Source organism: Crinia signifera, chromosome 9, assembly GCF_055691185.1.
Source record: "Crinia signifera chromosome 9, ASM5569118v1, whole genome shotgun sequence".
Taxonomy (NCBI): Eukaryota; Metazoa; Chordata; class Amphibia; order Anura; family Myobatrachidae; genus Crinia; species Crinia signifera.
In genome coordinates, this window is record NC_139225.1 from 157,427,207 (window position 1) to 157,449,184 (window position 21,978).

The 21,978-nt window shown below is 49.3% G+C and overlaps 1 protein-coding gene across 1 annotated transcript in view; it reads left to right on the forward strand.

Annotated features, from left to right (window-relative positions):
- The first annotated feature begins 786 nt into the window (after positions 1-786).
- Positions 787-21,978, forward strand: part of TNMD (tenomodulin) — a 113,400-nt gene continuing 92,208 nt past the window's right edge. Inside the window, exons 1-2 of the mRNA XM_083160666.1 lie at positions 787-814; positions 7,871-7,909. The gene's annotated coding sequence lies outside the window, so the exon portion shown is untranslated. The remainder of the gene's footprint in view (positions 815-7,870; positions 7,910-21,978) is intronic.

Consider the following 21,978-nt stretch of genomic DNA (forward strand, 5'->3'; position numbering starts at 1 on the left):
CCCAGGACTTACTCAGCGGCTGTGATAGCATCAGGCTGATCGGAGGCGGAGCTGATGTCACATGACTTCCCCTCATACACCTGGCCACACCTTTGTATTACCTGACACTCCCAGATAACAGCCGCTCACCATGTAATGATCCCCCAGTGTGTGCAGTGTGTGCGTAGCCCAGGACTTACTCAGCGGCTGTGATAGAATCAGGCTGATCGGGGGCGGAGCTGACGTCACATGACTTCCCCTCACACACCTGGCCACGCCTGCGTATTACCTGACACTCCCAGATAACAGCCGCTCCCCATGCAATGATTCCCCAGTGTGTGCAGTCTGTGCGTAGCCCAGGACTTACTCAGCGGCTGTGATGGAATCAGGCTGATCGGGGGCGGAGCTGATGTCACATGACTTCCCCTCACACACCTGGCCACGCCTGCATTATCCCAGACACTCCCAGATAACAGCCGCTCTCCATGTAATGAGTCCCCAGTGTGTGCAGTGTGTGCGTAACCCAGGAGTTACTCAGCGGCTGTGATAGAATCAGGCTGATCGGGGGCGGAGCTGATGTCACATGACTTCCCCTCACACACCTGGCCACGCCTGCATTATCCCAGACACTCCCAGATAACAGCCGCTCTCCATGTAATGATTCCCCAGTGTGTGCAGTGTGTGCGTAACCCAGGAGTTACTCAGCGGCTGTGATAGAATCAGGCTGATCGGGGGCGGAGCTGATGTAATGCACTGCAATTTTCTTCTTACCCTTGTTTACCTTTTTCTCTTTTAGGTTCCGTTTTCTCCGTTGCAAAGCTTTTCTTCAGTGCAGGTAAGTACAGACGGTTAGTTTGATATATAGAGGTTTATTTTAACTGAACATAGGATAGGGTAGTTCAATAAACAATTGGCATTTCAATTTTGACTGGTTAGAGCATAATACACCATCATATGCAATCCGTCATAACAATTCACCAAAACTATTTTATCATACTGCAGTAACATTTCTTACTGACATACTGTATGTATTTGAATATAACAGGTTGGTACAGGGTATTACCTTTCAACTTACGCAGGTTATGCAAAATTACGCTATAACATTTCAGCGTTTAAACTAGAAACTGTGCCTTTAAATGACACAACATAACTTTCACACTCATAACAATGCAATTATAATAAACTTTTGTAACCAATGTATCATACAACACAGGAGCCCTTGTGCCTGTCACACTGTAGTTGCAGTTTCTGTCTAAAAGGGGTCACCTGAGCGGTTAAGTGGCAACAACATATTCTCAACAGTTACTGTGTAACGGCTTCTGACTTCTCCCTATCCCCAGCAAGGGGATCCTAGTCTATTCTCTGAAGTGTTTTGAAGCCGTATGGAGGCTACAAGTGTGAGGTCCTCCCTGTCTTTACACAGATAACACTAGCTGTCTCTCCTCATTCTGGTCCCTTGTACTATCCTGTAGATCGTATGCCTTCGTTGGTCCAGCAGACTAAATAAACCTTCTTGTCAGTGAAGGGTGCTTAACGCTTCGTCGGTGGCTAGACAGCTTCCACTTTATTCGCTAGGAGTATCATCTTCCTAAAGCTGCTCTAGTATGCGGGGGAATCTGAGCTCTCCTTCCTGTTTTACTCGGCCGCTTCTGTACTGCGCTGTCCCTGTCTTTAATTGCTCTCCCTTCTTCTGTAACTGCACTAGGTGAGATCCTATGGGCGTCCCCTGGCTAAGGCTGGAGCCGGGTTTAGCCCTCTTCTACTCTCTGTAGTGTGTGTGGGGCGTTCCTGGGCGTGTCGCTGTGTCAGATTAATGGAGGGAGGTGGCGTAGGATAGGCAGAGGGAGCACTCCTCTTCCTGTTATACTATACTGCGTAGATGCCTGTGGGCGTCCCCTGGCTACAGTTGGAGCCGGGTTTAGCCCTCTCCTGCATTCGGTATTGTGGGTGTGGGCGTTCCGGGGGCGTGATACTGTGTCAGACTGATGGAGGGGGGTGGACCAGTGGGACGGACTTTTCACTCACCACTCCCCGGCTGAAGTCTCCACTGTGCGAGCACCGCCTCGCATCGGTATCCTCCTTCCCCGTCGCCGCCCCTTGGTGACGCACCTCCGGCTGGTGTCGGCTGTTGGACGCGTCTTCAATCTCCGCTCCCGCTGCCGCCTCCCGGAACGCTTCAGCTGGACTCCGCCAGACGACGTCTATGGGGCCTGTTCACACCGGCCTGGACTCCCCGGACCTCCGGTAAGTGTCCCGTCTCTCTCTTCCGCTTGCCGCTGCGCAGTCCTGCACTTTTCTACCTTCCGCCTCTGCCGCTTAACTGGCTCCAACCGCCACTGTCCCTCCTTATACTCCTCTCCGCGCGGGCATCTCCCGGGGTGCGCTGGGCACTTCCTCGTGAGGCTCGAGCCTTTTAGCTTTATCAGTCTCCCCTCTTTCCAAACAACAACCGGCCAGTCCCGGTGAGCGACAGGGCTCCATCCACTGGGGCCGTGGAGAGGCACCCAGCACCCTTCGCCATGCCCAGGCAGCCCCCGTCAAAGTCTGCAACAATAGTACCAATGTCCAGGGTATTACATGCCTCCCCGGTGGAATGATGCCAGTCCTCGGGCATCTATACAGTTCAAACTTCCCCACAGTCTCTTTACAACTTTATATACATATATACAATTTCAGTAAGGGGCATACCCCAACTGTCGGTTACAGTATTGACAGCAAGCATATACTCTAAACTCGATATCTCAACGGTGGTATCCCCCGAGTACTACGCTCCGACTTCCTAAGTACTATAGTACCACCATTGTCTTCAAGTTGACCCACTGTAGTGGGAGCGTCTGATTCGCTCTCCGCCGTCTGTTCCACTTGCGGCTGATCAATTATCCTCTTGGTGGTATTCAATAAACTTGGTCCGCACATGAACAATAGCAAATCCATTGGATCACGGAAAGGTACATCTCCAACAGATTTTGATGTGTCTATATCAGGCGGCTGTTTAGAGGGGAAAACAGGGATTTCCGCTGGGCATAATTTCAACTGGTCTCTCGGCACCGTAATGATGGGAGCGTCTTCCTCTCTTTGAATTTGATAGGCCCGCAAGTCGTTATCTGGTGTTTTTACGACGAGGTAAGGTTCCTCTTCCCACAGAACGTCAAGTTTACTGGCCCGGCGCATCTTTTTCCTCCAGACTCTATCACCAACCTTTAAAGGGATTGCTTTGGCGTTGGAATTGTAGTTCCGTTCCTGCCGAAGATGCACTGTTTCCATTCGCTTTTGTAGAATTTTCCGGGCAACCCCTATTCGTCGTTGGTGCTCATCCACCCACCCCGTACGAAAGTTTTGAGTTTCAGTCACTCCGGAATTCAATTCAACATCTTTGGGCAATTTTCCGTGCCGTCCAAACATCAAATAAAACGGGGTGAAGCCTGTAGAACAGTGTTCGGTATTGTTATATAAGTACACTAGCTCAGCCAAAGCGACAGGCCAATGGGAACGTTGGTCCGTGGAGAGGCTCCTCAACATGCTAATTATCGTTTGATTTGCTCGTTCGCACAGTCCATTGCACTGCGGATGGTAAGCCGTGGTTCGTAATTTCTTGCAGGCATACAGTCGGCAAAGCTCATGGAATACTTGTGCTTCGAATGCGGGTCCCTGATCTGTCAAAATCTGCTCTGGGTATCCATAAGGTCGAACCAAGTGTCTCAACAGGGCCTCCGCTGTGGTCTTTGCAGTCAAATCCCTAACTGGGACGGCAATCAAGAACTTGCTGTAATGATCTACTATTGTCAATGCATATTGGACCCCATTAGACGCCATTTCTAATTTAACATGGTCCAGGACGATCAATTCCATTGGTTGGTGACTCTTGATCGGACAGAGGGGGTCCTTCTGATCCGGCTTGGGGTGCCTTTTGAGATTGCAAGCCACACACTTTTGACACCATCGTTCGACATCCGCTCGCATGTTGACCCAAAAATATCTTTTCCGCAACACTGCCTCGGTTTTTTGTAGGCCAAAATGTCCGGATTGGTCGTGGTAGGCCTCCAGTAGGGGTCGGGCCTCTTGTTGTGGGATAACTTTCTGTACGATGGACCGATGAGTACCGGGGTCGATGCTGATCCGTACTAACAGGCCACGTCGCAATCGGAAGCGGTCTTGCTGTCTTAGCAACTTAATGAGTTCGGGGTCTGCGTTATCCCTTTGCGATTTTGTCAACCGGATCTTGTTCTTCATGATGCTGATTAACTCTTGGATCACGGGGCTTTGTTTTTGTATGGCCTCGCAGTCAAAGTCAATGGATGTGTCCTCCAGGTCATCAGAGTCCGGGCTCTCACTGGCAGTTAATGGTCCAGAGATGACGGGTAGCGAGTTATTTGTAGCGGGGTACGAGTAGGGGGTCTCCACCTCTTCCTCCAGGTCTTTTGTCAATTCAGTTACATCTTGAGTTGGGAGTCGGGATAGCGCGTCGGCATTACCATTCAATTTGCCACTCCTGTACTCGACGGTGTACCGGAAGTTGGCCAGTCTGGACAACCACCTTTGCTCTAACGCCGCCAGATGAGCCGTATGTAGGTGAGCGAGTGGGTTATTATCAGTCACTATGACGAAGGGGGTGGCTGAGAGGTAATTTTTAAATTTTTCAGAGATGGCCCACACGAGGGCTAGAAGCTCAAGTTTGAATGTGCTATAATTCTCGGTGTTCCTTTCAGTTTTTCGCAGACCTCTACTGGCGTAGGCTATAACTCGTTCTTTCCCATCCTGTACTTGGGCCAGTACAGCTCCGAGTCCTTGATGGCTCGCATCCGTATAGACACGGAAGGGTCTGGAATAATCTGGATAGGCCAACAGTGGTGCCTCTATCAGTGCTGTTTTTAATTTTTTGAACGAGTTTTGCTGGTCTTCGGCCCACTCGACGGGAGATGTACTTCTTCTCTCGCGGCCTGTTTTGCCTCGTAAAAGTTCGTGAAGCGGGGCAGCGATCTTAGCAAAGTGTTCGATAAATCGCCTGTAGTATCCTGCAAAGCCCAGGAAACTACGGACCTCTTTTACGGTTGCGGGGGTGGGCCAATTCTGCACCACTTCAATTTTGTCGGGATCCGGTTGCACTCCTTTTTCACTAACTATATGTCCCAGGTAGTGAACTTTTGGCTTTAGGAGGTGGCATTTCGAGGGCTTGAGTTTCAGTCCACTCTGAGCTAGACGGCCAAACACGTAGTCTAGATGCTCCAGGTGTTGTTCGAAACTTTTAGAGAATATTATAATGTCGTCAAGATACAGCAGGACGAGTTCAAAGTTGCAATGGCCAAGGCAATGTTCCATTACTCGTTGAAAGGTGGCAGGGGCATTGCACAAGCCGAAAGGCATGCGAGCGAATTCGAAGAGGCCCATTGGGGTGGTAAACGCTGTCTTTTCTTTATCTTCGGGGGCCATCGGTATTTGCCAATACCCACTAGTTAAGTCGAGGGTCGAAAAGTATTTGGCGGTTTTGAGGGCCGTTAACGATTCTTCTATCCGGGGCAAGGGATAAGCATCTTTATGGGTAATGGCGTTTAATTTCCTGTAATCGACGCAAAATCGAAGACTTCCATCTTTCTTCTTGACCAGGACAATTGGGGCCGCCCAAGGACTACAGCTTTCTTGAATTACACCGGTCTCTTTCATCTCGGTTAGCATCCTCCGCACAGGTTGGTACAATGTTGGGGGCAAAGGCCGGTGCCTTTCTTTGATGGGCGGGTGAGTGCCTGTGGGTATATGATGATATATGTTGTCGGCTTTCCCGAAGTCAGAAGGGTGCTGGCTAAATGTGGCCGCATTCTTCTGCACGATGCGGAGGACTTCTTCTTTCTTCTCCGTTGGGGTGTCGGGATCTCCGACCTGAATATCCGACCACCACTCGGGCCCACAGTCCGGCGGTACGGCCTGTCCAGCGACATGCTCCGAACAACCTTCTGAAACCCTCTCTTCTATCACGTCCTGAAAGCTAATCGGGATAATGCTGGCTATTGGACAGTTCTTGAAAAGCCTGATGGGGTAGTTGTGAGGGTTTAATACTCTGATAGGGACCCGTCCCCGGTCAACTTTGGCCAGAGTCCTTGCCACTGCAAAGGGGTTTCGTCCCTCAAGATCACAGGACTCTAGGATTGCGTCATAGTCCTGGCCCCCAGGTCCAATCTTCGCTTTACACCATACAATGTGCTCGGAGTTTGGTCGAAGGAGCACTGGGCGTCGATCAACGATTCTAGCCTTACCCGCTTCGCCCCGGCTGTTTATAAACTTCCGCTGCCCCTCCAGCACCCGAACAGTTCGTTGTAAGGCTTTCTTTTCTTTGGGATTAGCGAGATGCATTTCTTTCTTCAGGAGGTCTACCAACTCTTCCGGACAATTCCTCAGGGTGTTCATGCCTAATATAACGGGCGGCATGTGTTGATTCTGCACGGTGGTGACAAAGAATCCTTGTTTCTCTAGTTTGGTGGTTCCAAGGCACAGATCCGCCTCCCAGTATCCTTTAATATGGATCTGTTGGCCGTTGCTGGCTATCAATTGCAGCCAACTCGCGGGTACCTCTTGAAGTTCTTCCTGCTTCCAATATTTGGCAAACTCTTCAATTTGAATGGTAGTCACTTGCGACCCAGTGTCGACTAAAGCTGGCAAGATGGTGTCATTGATTTTAATGTTCAGGTGAGGGCACTCGCCAACATAGTGCGACCTCCACCCTTCCGGTATGGGACCTACATGGGTGTGTCCTCCCGAGGGTCGGTCCGCCTCCCCGGGGTTTGGTCGTTTAAACCATCTTGCGGGCAATTCCTTTCAATGTGCCCACTCTGCCGGCACCGTCGACAGATCGGCCGACCCTGGTCATCGAACTGGTCCGTGGCTCTTCGGCCATACTCACGGGGTACATCCCAGCGGGGACGGGTTCTACCCCCCACGTTCTGCCGCCCCCCTCTGCGCCTGGCCTCGGCCTGTTCCTGACGGATCTCTTTTAGTTCTCGCCCCAACTCCATCATGTTCTTACTTAATTCTAGGAGGAGAGGGTCTCTTTCTGCTTGGGCTTGCTGAGTGGCTGGCCCTTTCCAGTTTCGGCTGGCCTCCGCCATTCCCGTCTCCTCTGTCACCTCAAAGGTCTCCTCACTCTCGGTGTCGATGCTCGCGTCTAAGCCCAGAATTTGCAGTATCGTCTCTTTGAATTCGGGAAAGGAATACGTTGGATTTTGTCGCCTCCACATTCTTAGTTGGGCGCGCGTCGCTTCTCCAGAAGCTCCTTCGATAAATAGGTTAATAAGGGTCTCATCTCCATGTGGTTCCCCTTGTGGCTCCAGCGTTTGAATGGTTTTCAACGCCTCTTGTAACCCTAATGCAAAGTCCCTGAGGGATTCGTTGGGGCGTTGCTTCCTCGCATATAGCCGACTTTTGATCTCGGCCACCGTTCTCCGATCGAATATGCTGGCAAGTTTTTTAAAGATGTTTTCTGCCGTCTGCCTTTCCTTTTCCGCCCATGACTTGACCTCTCGACGAGCAGACCCCTTCAACTGTCCCATCAGTATCTCTACTTGCTGCGTATCTCCGAGTTTGTATACTTTAAACATAGACAGCATTTGGTCTTTGAAGTCCTTAAACGTAGTGGTTCCTGGTGTCCGAGTATCTCCCGAATACGTTGGTATCCACGGGGCACCAAAATAATAGGGCATTGTAATGGGTGACGCTTCCATTGTGGGGCTGACTCTTCTATTGGGTGAGGGATCTATTGCCGGTAAGAACCTTTTTCCTGATGTTGATACAGGGGTTTGTGGGTTCGACATTTTCCTTTCGTGATCCTGTTCGTGGACGCCAAATTTTTACCTCTGTAATGCACTGCAATTTTCTTCTTACCCTTGTTTACCTTTTTCTCTTTTAGGTTCCGTTTTCTCCGTTGCAAAGCTTTTCTTCAGTGCAGGTAAGTACAGACGGTTAGTTTGATATATAGAGGTTTATTTTAACTGAACATAGGATAGGGTAGTTCAATAAACAATTGGCATTTCAATTTTGACTGGTTAGAGCATAATACACCATCATATGCAATCCGTCATAACAATTCACCAAAACTATTTTATCATACTGCAGTAACATTTCTTACTGACATACTGTATGTATTTGAATATAACAGGTTGGTACAGGGTATTACCTTTCAACTTACGCAGGTTATGCAAAATTACGCTATAACATTTCAGCGTTTAAACTAGAAACTGTGCCTTTAAATGACACAACATAACTTTCACACTCATAACAATGCAATTATAATAAACTTTTGTAACCAATGTATCATACAACACAGGAGCCCTTGTGCCTGTCACACTGTAGTTGCAGTTTCTGTCTAAAAGGGGTCACCTGAGCGGTTAAGTGGCAACAACATATTCTCAACAGTTACTGTGTAACGGCTTCTGACTTCTCCCTATCCCCAGCAAGGGGATCCTAGTCTATTCTCTGAAGTGTTTTGAAGCCGTATGGAGGCTACAAGTGTGAGGTCCTCCCTGTCTTTACACAGATAACACTAGCTGTCTCTCCTTATTCTGGTCCCTTGTACTATCCTGTAGATCGTATGCCTTCGTTGGTCCAGCAGACTAAATAAACCTTCTTGTCAGTGAAGGGTGCTTAACGCTTCGTCGGTGGCTAGACAGCTTCCACTTTATTCGCTAGGAGTATCATCTTCCTAAAGCTGCTCTAGTATGCGGGGGAATCTGAGCTCTCCTTCCTGCTTTACTCGGCCGCTTCTGTACTGCGCTGTCCCTGTCTTTAATTGCTCTCCCTTCTTCTGTAACTGCACTAGGTGAGATCCTATGGGCGTCCCCTGGCTAAGGCTGGAGCCGGGTTTAGCCCTCTTCTACTCTCTGTAGTGTGTGTGGGGCGTTCCTGGGCGTGTCGCTGTGTCAGATTAATGGAGGGAGGTGGCGTAGGATAGGCAGAGGGAGCACTCCTCTTCCTGTTATACTATACTGCGTAGATGCCTGTGGGCGTCCCCTGGCTACAGTTGGAGCCGGGTTTAGCCCTCTCCTGCATTCGGTATTGTGGGTGTGGGCGTTCCGGGGGCGTGATACTGTGTCAGACTGATGGAGGGGGGTGGACCAGTGGGACGGACTTTTCACTCACCACTCCCCGGCTGAAGTCTCCACTGTGCGAGCACCGCCTCGCATCGGTATCCTCCTTCCCCGTCGCCGCCCCTTGGTGACGCACCTCCGGCTGGTGTCGGCTGTTGGACGCGTCTTCAATCTCCGCTCCCGCTGCCGCCTCCCGGAGCGCTTCAGCTGGACTCCGCCAGACGACGTCTATGGGGCCTGTTCACACCGGCCTGGACTCCCCGGACCTCCGGTAAGTGTCCCGTCTCTCTCTTCCGCTTGCCGCTGCGCAGTCCTGCACTTTTCTACCTTCCGCCTCTGCCGCTTAACTGGCTCCAACCGCCACTGTCCCTCCTTATACTCCTCTCCGCGCGGGCATCTCCCGGGGTGCGCTGGGCACTTCCTCGTGGGGCTCGAGCCTTTTAGCTTTATCAGTCTCCCCTCTTTCCAAACAACAACCGGCCAGTCCCGGTGAGCGACAGGGCTCCATCCACTGGGGCCGTGGAGAGGCACCCAGCACCCTTCGCCATGCCCAGGCAGCCCCCGTCAAAGTCTGCAACAATAGTACCAATGTCCAGGGTATTACACTGACATCACATGACATCCCCTCTAATGCCTGGGCACGCCTGCGTATTCCTTGATACTCCTGGAAAATGGACGGTTACCACCCTCAAACGCTGGCATCCTGTCAATCACCTTGCGCACGGCCAGCAATAAGAAAACTAGCAGGATTGTATCACAGGACAGCTTTGCACATGCATGGCTATAATCCGAATGCATGCGCAGTCTACCGATAATTGCCAGGCCTGCAAATTTGCAGCTGTGCGGTCATGTCTGAATCAGTCCCCTTAGTTACAGAGGAAGGATTGCAGTTTGTACGGCTTTGGAAAAATAAACCTCCAAGAAATAGAATTAGATTTAATCCACGTCCAGGCAATCGGTTTGCTGGGAGGATTTATACTCCCCAAACGCAGAGCCTTCAGTTTTATTGGGATTCTAGAAGCAATAAGTCCATCTGGACATCACAATTATTTCCAATGGCTTCTCGGCTGATGATGTTCTCTGTTTCAGCAAAGCCTTGCAAATATTATTATTGTAACAAAAAGGGTGGTACTTATTATTCATTTACTCACATCGATAACATGATGGTAGAAGCTGTTACTATACAATGTAGACATTTAAGTTCACACACAGAAAAGCGCCTATTAGCAGAGTGTCCACTAGAGGGCGCAATGGGTTAATATTTCCATGGCTGTGACCTGGCGGAATTGAGGCATCTTCACATCTCTCAGTTATTGCAACTGCTCAGACATTGGAGAATATGTACATCATTGTTAGCTGCTTATATTTATGTCTGTGGATACTGAAGAGACGTGAATGTACAATCAGGTAAGAGGATGCTAATTACAGCAAATGTACAGTCCGTATATTCCAATGCATATACAAGCATATTGCTCCACGAAAGGTTTACATCTCGCCTTTGTTTCTAAATCAGGGTTGCCTACTTTTAAAGTCTCCTCTCCGGTAGACTGTCAGCAGCACTTCGGGGGGTGGGACCTGTTGTAGAAGTCAGCAAGCCCCGCCCCCAGTACTGCAAACCCCGCAATGTGTGGGCCTTCATGGAGGGGACAGGGCTAAATGACACAATTTGCATCTTTGGCCCCACCCCTACCCCTCGAAAATCCGCAGATCGCGGTAATTTACCACTGCGGCCAGGGAGATTCGGGAGGTGCCACCGGTATCCTGGAGGGTTGCCCACCTTTCTGGGGGGTAGGGAGAGTGACACGATTTTTGGGAGGCTACCCTCCATTCCGGGAGGGTAGGTGACCCTGTTCTAAATACAATATATACATCTCTCTCTCTCTCACTCTCTCTCTTCCTCCCACTCTCTCTCTATTATATTAATATATATTGGGTCCCTGCACTCTAAGGGCCCAAGCAACCAACACCAGAACACTGATCCCCCGACGCCCACAGCAGGGTGGCAGTTAGGAGCAGGTTCCCAGGGATGGAGGTTAGCGGCAACTCTCCCCCCCCCCATCCCCCACCACTGGAGCAACTCGGCATCCGCCACAGCCGCTTCACCCCCGTGGAGTTACTCCGCGACCCCCTCCTGTCCCCTCCCGTTGAATGGCGCATTGCCGAATCCCCCCTCATGGAGCGTCCAGAGCAGGTGAGCGCCGGAGTACCTGGCACCCCCCCAGTGTAGCGGCGGAGCGACACACCCCCCCCCCCCCCCCGCAAGAGTGCTCGCCGCCTGATTGACAGCCAGGGGCGTTCCGGGGGGGGGGGACCTGGTATTACACGGGTGTGCCCCGCACTCATGGAAATGCTAAGTGGGCCCCACGGAACACCGGCTTTCCCCTACCTGCTAGGGGCGGGCAGATGACGTCACATGACATGAGTGCCTGTGCCCTATTCGGGAGAAGTCTGTGCTGCAGAAAAGTCCATCTGGAACCCCCCCCCCGCCGCCGCCCCCCACCACCTTCCTTCTGCGGTGCACCATTCTAGGGATGGCAATGGCAACGATGGCCATCCCTACACCATTCCACTAATATACAGATAGGATACAGTCACTAGTTCCACCCTATCAAGGTCGACATACATTGTGTTGACCACTGAAAGACGACACATGAAACAGGGCAACGTGGCTACGGTCAACAGGATTGGAAGGTCGACACAAGCATTAGGTCGACAATAGGACTGTCAACATTCAAAAGGTCGACATGAATTTTTCAAGGTTTCTGTGAGCCAGCTTGTGCCGGCAGGCGGTATTTCCTGCCCTACTATGTGCTGCGGTGTGTAATAATGTGCCCAAAGCTCAGCGAGTCATGCGAGGGGACGCAGAACACTCATACAGTGTCCATGACGACTATGTCGACATTCGGGACAAAAAATTGTGAAATACTCATGTCAACCTTTTGACTGTCCATCTTCCCATTGTCCACTTAGTACTTGTGTCGACCTTAGAACCCTGTTGACCTTAGCCATGTCAACCTATTTCAGGTGTCAACATAAGCCCTGTCGAACTTCAGTGGTCGACACAATGTATGTCAACCTTCATTGAGGCGATCCTATGACCTATACCCGATAGGACGGAAGTCCCGTCATCGCAAAGGGCGGCTCTCACCACAAGAGCCGCCCTTTGCGCTAATCTTAATGCACACGTTGTTACTAGATGCCGATATCTGTGTGTGTGTATGTATATATATATATATCCGGGGGGACGCGGTTATATGAGCTCGCTCCGGGTTCCGTGGCCCGACGCTGCGCCTCTGCTTTATGATTCCGATATGATTTCCTCCATAAAGACGACTGCTCAGACCCCCGACAGCAGCGCGGACTGTGCAGGTCACTATTTGATATTGTTGACATTTAAAAAGAAAACACGCGTACGCTTTATTCCCCCGCTCAGACAGCTTCCGTTTCCATAAACCAAAAATAAACCATTTATTGCACCCCCTTAAAAAAAAAAACCTGGCAGATGCGGGAACAGATTCATGGGAAGTGTCAGGCGAGCGTATGATTGATAATGACTCGTAAAAAACAATATTATAATACGGAGCAGCCAAGCCACCGCCGGCTGGGAGGCAAAACTGTTTGTTCTTACTGGGTTGTGTTGTTCATTTTGGATTTTATTGTCACATTTTAATCGCGAGTGGGCGTGTGGCGAATGGCTGCTAATGAGGCGCCCGGATTATTAATATAGAGGGGCCAGAGGTGGCTGCGCAGAGCCGTACGACGCACATTTCCTCGCGTTCCTCTGACAAATGAGCATTACGAGCAGGGAAGAGCTGTGGGGACTATTTAGTGGCACTTAGTGGATGACATCATTCTCCGTTCAGAGTTTCCACCGCGCGATTTATAGTTTAGATTTTTTTTTCTCTCCTCATTTAAAGTCGGGCAGAAGTTTAACGGATTCATTTGGATTCTAGTGCAGATATCTGCTTGAAGCTCAGTAGGGAGCAGGCAGTGCCGCAGTGGCGTAACGAAGGCTCCGCAGCCCCAGCAGTGGCGGGGGGAGCAGGCGCCACTGGGGCACAGGTTCACGGTGCTCTAACGGCGCCAGCGGCAAAGATACTCTTCTCCGCCTCTGACCAGTACACTTCTCCGCCTCTGACCAGTACACTTCTCCGCCTCTGACCAGTACACTTCTCCGCCTCTGACCAGTACACTTCTGCGCCTCTGACCAGGACACTTCTCCGCCTCTGACCAGGACATTTCTCCACCTCTGACCAGGACACTTCTCCACCTCTGACCAGTACACTTCTCCGCCTCTGACCAGTACACTTCTCAACCTCTGACCAGGACACTTCTCCGCTTCTGACCAGGACACTTCTCCGCTTCTGACCAGGACACTTCTCCGCCTCTGACCAGGACACTTCTCCGCCTCTGACCAGGACACTTCTCCGTCTCTGACCAGTACACTTCTGCGCCTCTGACCAGGACACTTCTCCGCCTCTGACCAGGACACTTCTCCACCTCTGACCAGGACACTTCTCCGCTTCTGACCAGTACACTTCTCAACCTCTGACCAGGACACTTCTCAACCTCTGACCAGGACACTTCTCCGCATCTGACCAGGACACTTCTCCGCTTCTGACCAGGACACTTCTCCGCTTCTGACCAGGACACTTCTCCGCCTCTGACCAGGACACTTCTCCGCCTCTGACCAGTACACTTCTCCGCCTCTGACCAGTACACTTCTCCTCCTCTTACCAGTACACTTCTCTGCCTCTGACCAGTACACTTCTCAACCTCTGACCAGGACACTTCTCCGCTTCTGACCAGGACACTTCTCCGCTTCTGACCAGGACACTTCTCCGCTTCTGACCAGGACACTTCTCCGCCTCTGACCAGGACACTTCTCCGCCTCTGACCAGTACACTTCTCCGCCTCTGACCAGTACACTTCTCAACCTCTGACCAGGACACTTCTCAACCTCTGACCAGGACACTTCTCCGCATCTGACCAGGACACTTCTCCGCTTCTGACCAGGACACTTCTCCGCCTCTGACCAGTACACTTCTCCGCCTCTGACCAGTACACTTCTCCGCCTCTGACCAGTACACTTCTCCGCTTCTGACCAGGACACTTCTCCGCTTCTGACCAGGACACTTCTCCGCCTCTGACCAGGACACTTCTCCGCCTCTGACCAGTACACTTCTCCGCCTCTGACCAGTACACTTCTCCTCCTCTTACCAGTACACTTCTCTGCCTCTGACCAGTACACTTCTCAACCTCTGACCAGGACACTTCTCCGCTTCTGACCAGGACACTTCTCCGCTTCTGACCAGGACACTTCTCCGCTTCTGACCAGGACACTTCTCCGCCTCTGACCAGGACACTTCTCCGTCTCTGACCAGTACACTTCTGCGCCTCTGACCAGGACACTTCTCCGCCTCTGACCAGGACACTTCTCCACCTCTGACCAGGACACTTCTCCGCTTCTGACCAGTACACTTCTCAACCTCTGACCAGGACACTTCTCAACCTCTGACCAGGACACTTCTCCGCATCTGACCAGGACACTTCTCCGCTTCTGACCAGGACACTTCTCCGCTTCTGACCAGGACACTTCTCCGCCTCTGACCAGGACACTTCTCCGCCTCTGACCAGTACACTTCTCCGCCTCTGACCAGTACACTTCTCCGCCTCTGACCAGTACACTTCTCCTCCTCTTACCAGTACACTTCTCTGCCTCTGACCAGTACACTTCTCAACCTCTGACCAGGACACTTCTCCGCTTCTGACCAGGACACTTCTCCGCTTCTGACCAGGACACTTCTCCGCTTCTGACCAGGACACTTCTCCGCCTCTGACCAGGACACTTCTCCGCCTCTGACCACGACACTTCTCCGCCTCTGACCAGTACACTTCTCCGCCTCTGACCAGTACACTTCTGCGCCTCTGACCAGGACACTTCTCCGCCTCTGACCAGGACACTTCTCCGCCTCTGACCAGGACATTTCTCCACGTCTGACCAGGACACTTCTCCACCTCTGACCAGTACACTTCTCCGCTTCTGACCAGTACGCTTCTCAACCTCTGACCAGGACACCTCCGCTTCTGACCAGGACACTTCTCTGCTTCTGACCAGGACACTTCTCCGCTTCTGACCAGGACACTTCTCCGCCTCTGACCAGGACACTTCTCCGCCTCTGACCAGGACACTTCTCCGCCTCTGACCAGTACACTTCTCCGCCTCTGACCAGTACACTTCTCCGCCTCTGACCAGTACACTTCTCTGCCTCTGACCAGTACACTTCTCCGCCTCTGACCAGTACTCTTCTCCGCCTCTGACCAGGACACTTCTCCGCCTCTGACCAGGACACTTCTCCACCTCTGACCAGTACTCTTCTCTGCCTCTGACCAGTACACTTCTCCGCCTCTGACCAGTACTCTTCTCCGCCTCTGACCAGTACACTTCTCCGCCTCTGACCAGTACACTGCACCTTACATCTGGCTACAGGGAGCCTGGAATAGATGGACAGCAGCATGACGGGCAAGCTGGAAGGGCAGCGGACAGGGTGGAAGGGGGAGTGCTCTCTGGCTGTCTGGGCGCTCCCCCTCCCACCCTGCCCGCTGCCCTTTCAGCTTGCCCACCGTGCTGCTGTCTATCTATACCAGATTTTTTTTTTTTTAGGGGGGGAGCAAAATTTCTAGTTACACCACTGGGTGCAGGCAGGAATCTGTCCCTTCCTATATACATATTTGTCGTATGGCAAACACCGCAGATGGAAGATAGGAGGGATCCAGTTGGACTTTTCTTCTCTGAATTGGGGACAGGCACTCATGTCATGTGATGTCATCTGCCCACCCCCAGCACAGTATTCAAGTAAAAAAAGGTCAACATAAAAAGGTTGACATGAGATTTCATGATTTTTTTTTTTGTGGGGCTCGGTACACTACTACAGTGTCCATGTCGACCTATGTCGACATAGATGTACAAAAACATAAAAAATCCTGCTGACCTTTTGCTCTTGTCAAACTTTTGACCACGTTGACATAATGCGTGTTGACCTTTTTCATGTGTTGACCTTCTGCCTTTCAACCAATAGTGGTCGACCTATTGACTGCTGACCATATGCAAAGATTTACGGAGCCACACTGGTATTTTTATTGCATTTCCTTTGCATATGTCTAAAGTATACAGTCGACACATATATGGTTGACATGCATTGGGTCAACCACTAAAGGTCGACATGGCTTTGGTAAACACAGGAAATAGGTTGACATGACTAAAGTCAACATGTTTGGTAGGTCGACACAAGCACTAGGTCAACAACGGCTAGCTCGACAGTTGAAAGGTCGAGATGGGTTTTTCCACTTTTTTTGAGACGACATGTGTCGACAGGTGGTATTTCATGCTCTACCATCCACTGGGGCCATGCGAGGGGACAGGATACACTGTGACGGTGTCCATGTAGACTATGTGGACATCCGGGACAGAGAAAAGTGAAAAACCCATGTCAACCTCTTAACTGTCGACATAGCCATTGTCAACCTATTTCGTGCGTCAACCTAAGCCACATCGACCTTCAGTTGTCGACTGAAATGCATGTTGACCCAATGACCCAGACCCATGTCTAATGCAAATATTGGGCCTAATTCAGATGCGACCGCTAATGTGAGCGATCGCAGTGGACTGCGAGGAGAAAGACGCCGCCCAGACAGAGAAGACACTGAATTGTGAGAGATCGCTACTCGCAGCTCCAGACGCAATTCCTGAGCCATGGAACAGTTCCTGCCGTCTGTGCACATGTCTGAGGCTTCCGCTAATCTGCGGCTTGCAACGGTCATCACTGATGTCACAGCCCCTCCTCAAAAATGTCTGGGCGCACCTGCGTTTTTTCCTACATTCCCAGAAAATGGCAGCTCACCAATCCCCAAACGTCAGCTTCCTGTCAGTCAAAGTCCGGCAGCACTGCTGTAACGATCCATAATCACCCTCACGCTTCTGCAGTGGCGCAGTCATTCGATAATCTCTCGATTTAAAAATTCTCTCATTTGCGTTCAGGTCTGAATCTGACACAGTAACCCTTTGGTCGCCAACCTTGCTGTGAGCAATCCTCGAAATATCCGCTAAGCAAAGTCAATTCATTTAAGTTTAGGTAAATATTGCACCCAAGAAATAGAACAGTCGCTGCGCGTGGTGCTGGCAATTTTAGTGGATATTTTAAGGATCTCTCAGCAACGTAACGTTGGCACTGAAAGGGTTACAGGTATAAAAATTTTCATAGAACTTGAACTTGACTTTTCTATTGAATTTCTATTTTTTTTTTTTTACCAACTTTATAACAGCTTACCCCGTGTATAATTCATGTGGTTTAATGGACAACAGCCACAGGGGGACAGTACTTTGGCAGAAATGCAGCAAGAGGATGGGTCGTACCTCCGTATGTAGCGTCTAGACTTTGTTCTGGCCCGGAACCCAAATAAACCATCGCTGTGTGATCTATAACTGAGGTTTGGATGGCGATTATAGCGTCTTTTCATTACAACTGTCGGCTATGAATTAGGGATACAGTATATAATACAGCGAGGAACCATTGCTGATTACTCCGCTCTGTTCTCTTGGTGCCCTCTTCCCTCTCGGTTTCCCCGATCCCTAGGTCGCCCGACTGCTGGTTCCAACTATCGGTACAATCGATGCACGGACATAACGACTCTAGAGATACATTTTCGTATTTCCTCCTCTTCTCACCCCAGTGGCAAAGCTAGAAATTGTGCACCTTCCTGCCCAAAAAAGTTTGTGGTCTCTGTCCTCCCCATATATGCTAGTTGCCAGGGGTTACATGCCTGCAGGCGAGCAAGCGTTCCCAGAATCCAGCACATCCGGGTAATGCTGTATATCAGTGATGAATAACCTTGACACCACAGCTGTTGTTGAACTACACATCCCAGCATGTCCTGCATCAGTTTTTGCATGGCCAAATTGTAAAACTCTAGCAGGGCATGCCGGGATGTGTAGTTCAACAACAGCTGGAGTGTCAAGGTTAGCCATCACTGCTGTATACTGTATGCTGTGCGTCCCTGACAGATGCTAGAGGTCCAGACCGCAAGGAATCTTCAGAGTCCCTGTACACCCCCCCAAACACACAGACACCACTTGGACTCACCCCTAACCAGCACTGGCATAGCATGATGGTGCCACAGCTCTTAAAAGATCCTAAAGAAGATGAAGAAAAGATTGTGGGTGAAGGTGCCCCTCTTTTCCTGCTTGGACCCCATAGTGCATCTCTGAGAAAATGATTTGAGTGATAAAAAAGAGAGAACGTAACCACCAACCAGCCCCTAACTGTCATTTTTTCAAACACAGCCTGTAACATGGCAGTTAAGAGTAGATTGTCTGGAACCTTACACCTAATTATAGACTGAAATCGATGCATCCCCACATTGCTAACGAGCAGTAATTAGGATTTTGGAAGTGGTCCAAGTCCAGTATGTTCAGCCGACAGCCCTCCTTAGTCGGTGTCTGCACATAACTGTCACAGTATCCAGACCACCCAGCAAGTCACATGTTCCAGGTCACTCGGCAGGTGCACAGGGAGAGTTGACCAACTGTTACTTTTTTTCCAGAGCACAATGGTGTTGCATTGAAAATAACAGGTGGATGTTTTGCCATATAACTCCTAAATGACGCAATCATCTACAATGCCAATATTTATTTTTTTTACAAAATTACGGACCAATGTCTTTAATATGGTATATGATGTGCCCCACTCAGACAACAGAATCATAACAATAAGTCACTTAATTAATATGTACTGTAGATTCAGCTTACTGTAGTGAACGCATCACCTCTAGATGGCGCTGCCCAATAGTTTGTGGGTCAAACACTCCTCCTTGGAAAGCAGTAGGATCCTGTCCCATCTCTCATGTAAATTTATCTTCTCTGTACTTGTTTGCTAGTCCGGCCACACCGATTTGTATCAGGGTGATCGTGTCGGAAAAATCGCGCCGGTCGCATTGCATGCGACCAAATCACATGCGATGCGACCGACGCGATCGACCCAATTTTTACATTGAATCAAATGTGAATAGGGCCCCTGGGACCCTATTTTACATTGGATTCAATGTAAAGTATTCCCCAGACCCCCAATTTTACCCCCTCAACGGCACCCCACGATTGACGCCAACCCGAAGCATGGTGACGCGTATAACTACACAGGTATACGCGTCTACTCGCCACGCTTCAGGCTCAGTGGCTCGCTGCGCTCGCCACACTTTATATTCTCAACTCCACGCCGACGTGGATAGTAGGGGTATGAAAAGGTCGGAGGACGCGCACCGCCGCCCCTTGCGGGCTTGCTGCGCTCGCCACGCTTCGGGTTGGCGTCAACCGTGGGGTGACGCTCACAATGGGGTTGCGTAACTTTTTAACCATGACGGGGCCATATACAATGTGAAATGGGTCATATTGGCCCATTTCACATTGTTTCCTATGTAAAATGGACTTAATCAAGTCCATCTCATCTTGTGCCATTATAATGGCACAAGACCGACGCGATGCCCCCGATTTTGCCTTTGCCGGCAAAATGGACCTGATTTCAAAAGAAAATCGGGTCCATCGCGTCCATCGTGTACCTTAACTTTAAGGTACACGATGGACGCGATTGTGGCCGTGCTAGGAAACAAGTACCATCATCTCCTTGTACTTGTAGATGCTGTTGCAGTTGGCTGCGCATGGCTGTGAGTGGGTGTGCAAGATGTGCCACCGCCCGGGGCTCCCGGCTGAAGGGGCACGTCACTATCCCATTGTCACCTGCTCCTGCCTGGAACTGTACCCTGAGCTCTGGAGAGCTGGGCATCATCTCCTTAGGAAGGGCCTGGTGCTCAGCTTCCATGCCACCTGTATGGGGCAGGAGGTGACATCCCAGGGCTCATTAGTAATTGGCGGTGTCACTGTGACTGCTGCGTTCTCACGTATACTGGTAAACCAGGAATGGAATAATAAAGAAAAAGTGATTTTCTTGTATTAATGGTCCTGCTGCATTCAGCTCCCTGTGACAGAATACACTGCAGGCAAATTGGATTACAAAGAAAACATTTTCGTTTCTGTGTTTTCTCTGATGAGTCTCTTTATTTTCTCTCCAAAAAATACATAATAACTGTATATGAACTAATGTTTTGTGTTTATTTCCCCAACAATGGATCAGAGGCGCCAGATGTTCCCTTCAGCACTATCTGAAAACATTTTAACACATTTTAAGGATATTTTTGCCAAAACAGTTCTGCAGCTAAATGTCTGGCTGCTGTATATTGTGTCACCCAGATTTCTGTTTCACGTTAGAACCAGGTGCAAAGTTTTGCAAACTTAATCAATTCAAGCAAACGTATTGCCAAATGTATCAAACATGTGTCAGAAATGTAAAACATAAACAGCTTTGTAAAATCTAACCAGGAACACAAGGGGGACAGATTCTACACATTGCAAACAGCCAGTATACAGTATCACATGTAGCCAATGACCAGTATAATAACCCCAAAGACCAGCATTATGTAACCAGTAATCATTATAATAACTCCAAAGACCAGCATAATGTAACCAATGACCAGTATAGTAACCCTAAAGACCAGCATAAATTAACCAGTATAATAACCCCAATGACCAGCATAAAAGAAACAGTATAATAACAACAAAGAATGGCATATTTTAACCAGTAACCAGTATAATAACTCCAAAGACCAGCATTATGTAACCAATGACCAGGATAGTAACCTCAAAGACCAGCATAATGTAACCAGTATAATAACCCCAAAGACCAGCGTAATATAACCAGTATAATAACTCCAAAGACCAGCAGAATGTAACCAATGACCAGGATAGTAACCTCAAAGACCAGCATAATGTAACCAAAGACCAGGATAGTAACCTCAAAGACCAGCATAATGTAACCAATGACCAGGATAGTAACCTCAAAGACTAGCATAATTTAACAAGTATAATAACCCCAAAGACCAGCGTAATACAACCAGTATAATAACTCCAAAGACCTGCATAATATAACCAGTAACCAATATAATAATGCCAAAGACCAGCATAATGTAACCAATGACGAGCATAACATACCCAAAGACCAGCATAATTTAACCAGCATAATAACCCCAAAGCATAAAATAACCAGTAACCAATATAATAACGCCAAAGACCAGCATAATTTAACCAATGACCAGTTTAAAAAACCCAAAGACCAGCATAATTTAACCATTAACCAGTATAATAACCCCAAAGATCAGCATAAAACAACCAGTAATCAGTATAAAACCCCTAAGAAAAGCTTAATGTTTATTTATTTATTTATTTATTTATTAGCAGTTTCTTATATAGCGCGGCAGATTCCAAAGGAGACAGTGATAAAACAAACAGGGTATTTACAGACAGTCAAAAGGTAGGAGGGCCCTGCTCACAAGCTTACAATCTATAGGGAAATAGGCATTGATACATAAGGATAGATACTGTATTCTTTATTGCATCGATTCCACCAGAATGTAAGGTTCTGTGACTGGTTCTGGAATTTGATAAGCTGCCTGAAGAGATGAGTTTTCAGGGAACGCTTGTAGGTTTGGAGACTGGAGGAGTCTTATTGTGCTTGGGAGGGCATTCCACAGAGTGGGTGCAATGTTAATGTAATGTTACCAATGGTCAGTATAATAACTCCGAAGAAAAGCATAATGTGTAACCAATGTCCAGAATAACAACACCAAAGACCAGTATAATATATGAAGTGACCAGCATAATAACCCTAATGATATGGATAGCTTAACTAATAACCAGTATATTACCAAAAAATACCAGCATAATATAATCAGTATCCAGTATAAAAACTCCAAAGACCAGCAGAATATAACCAGTATAATAACGCCAAAGACCAGCAGAATATAACCAGTATAATAACGCCAAAGACCA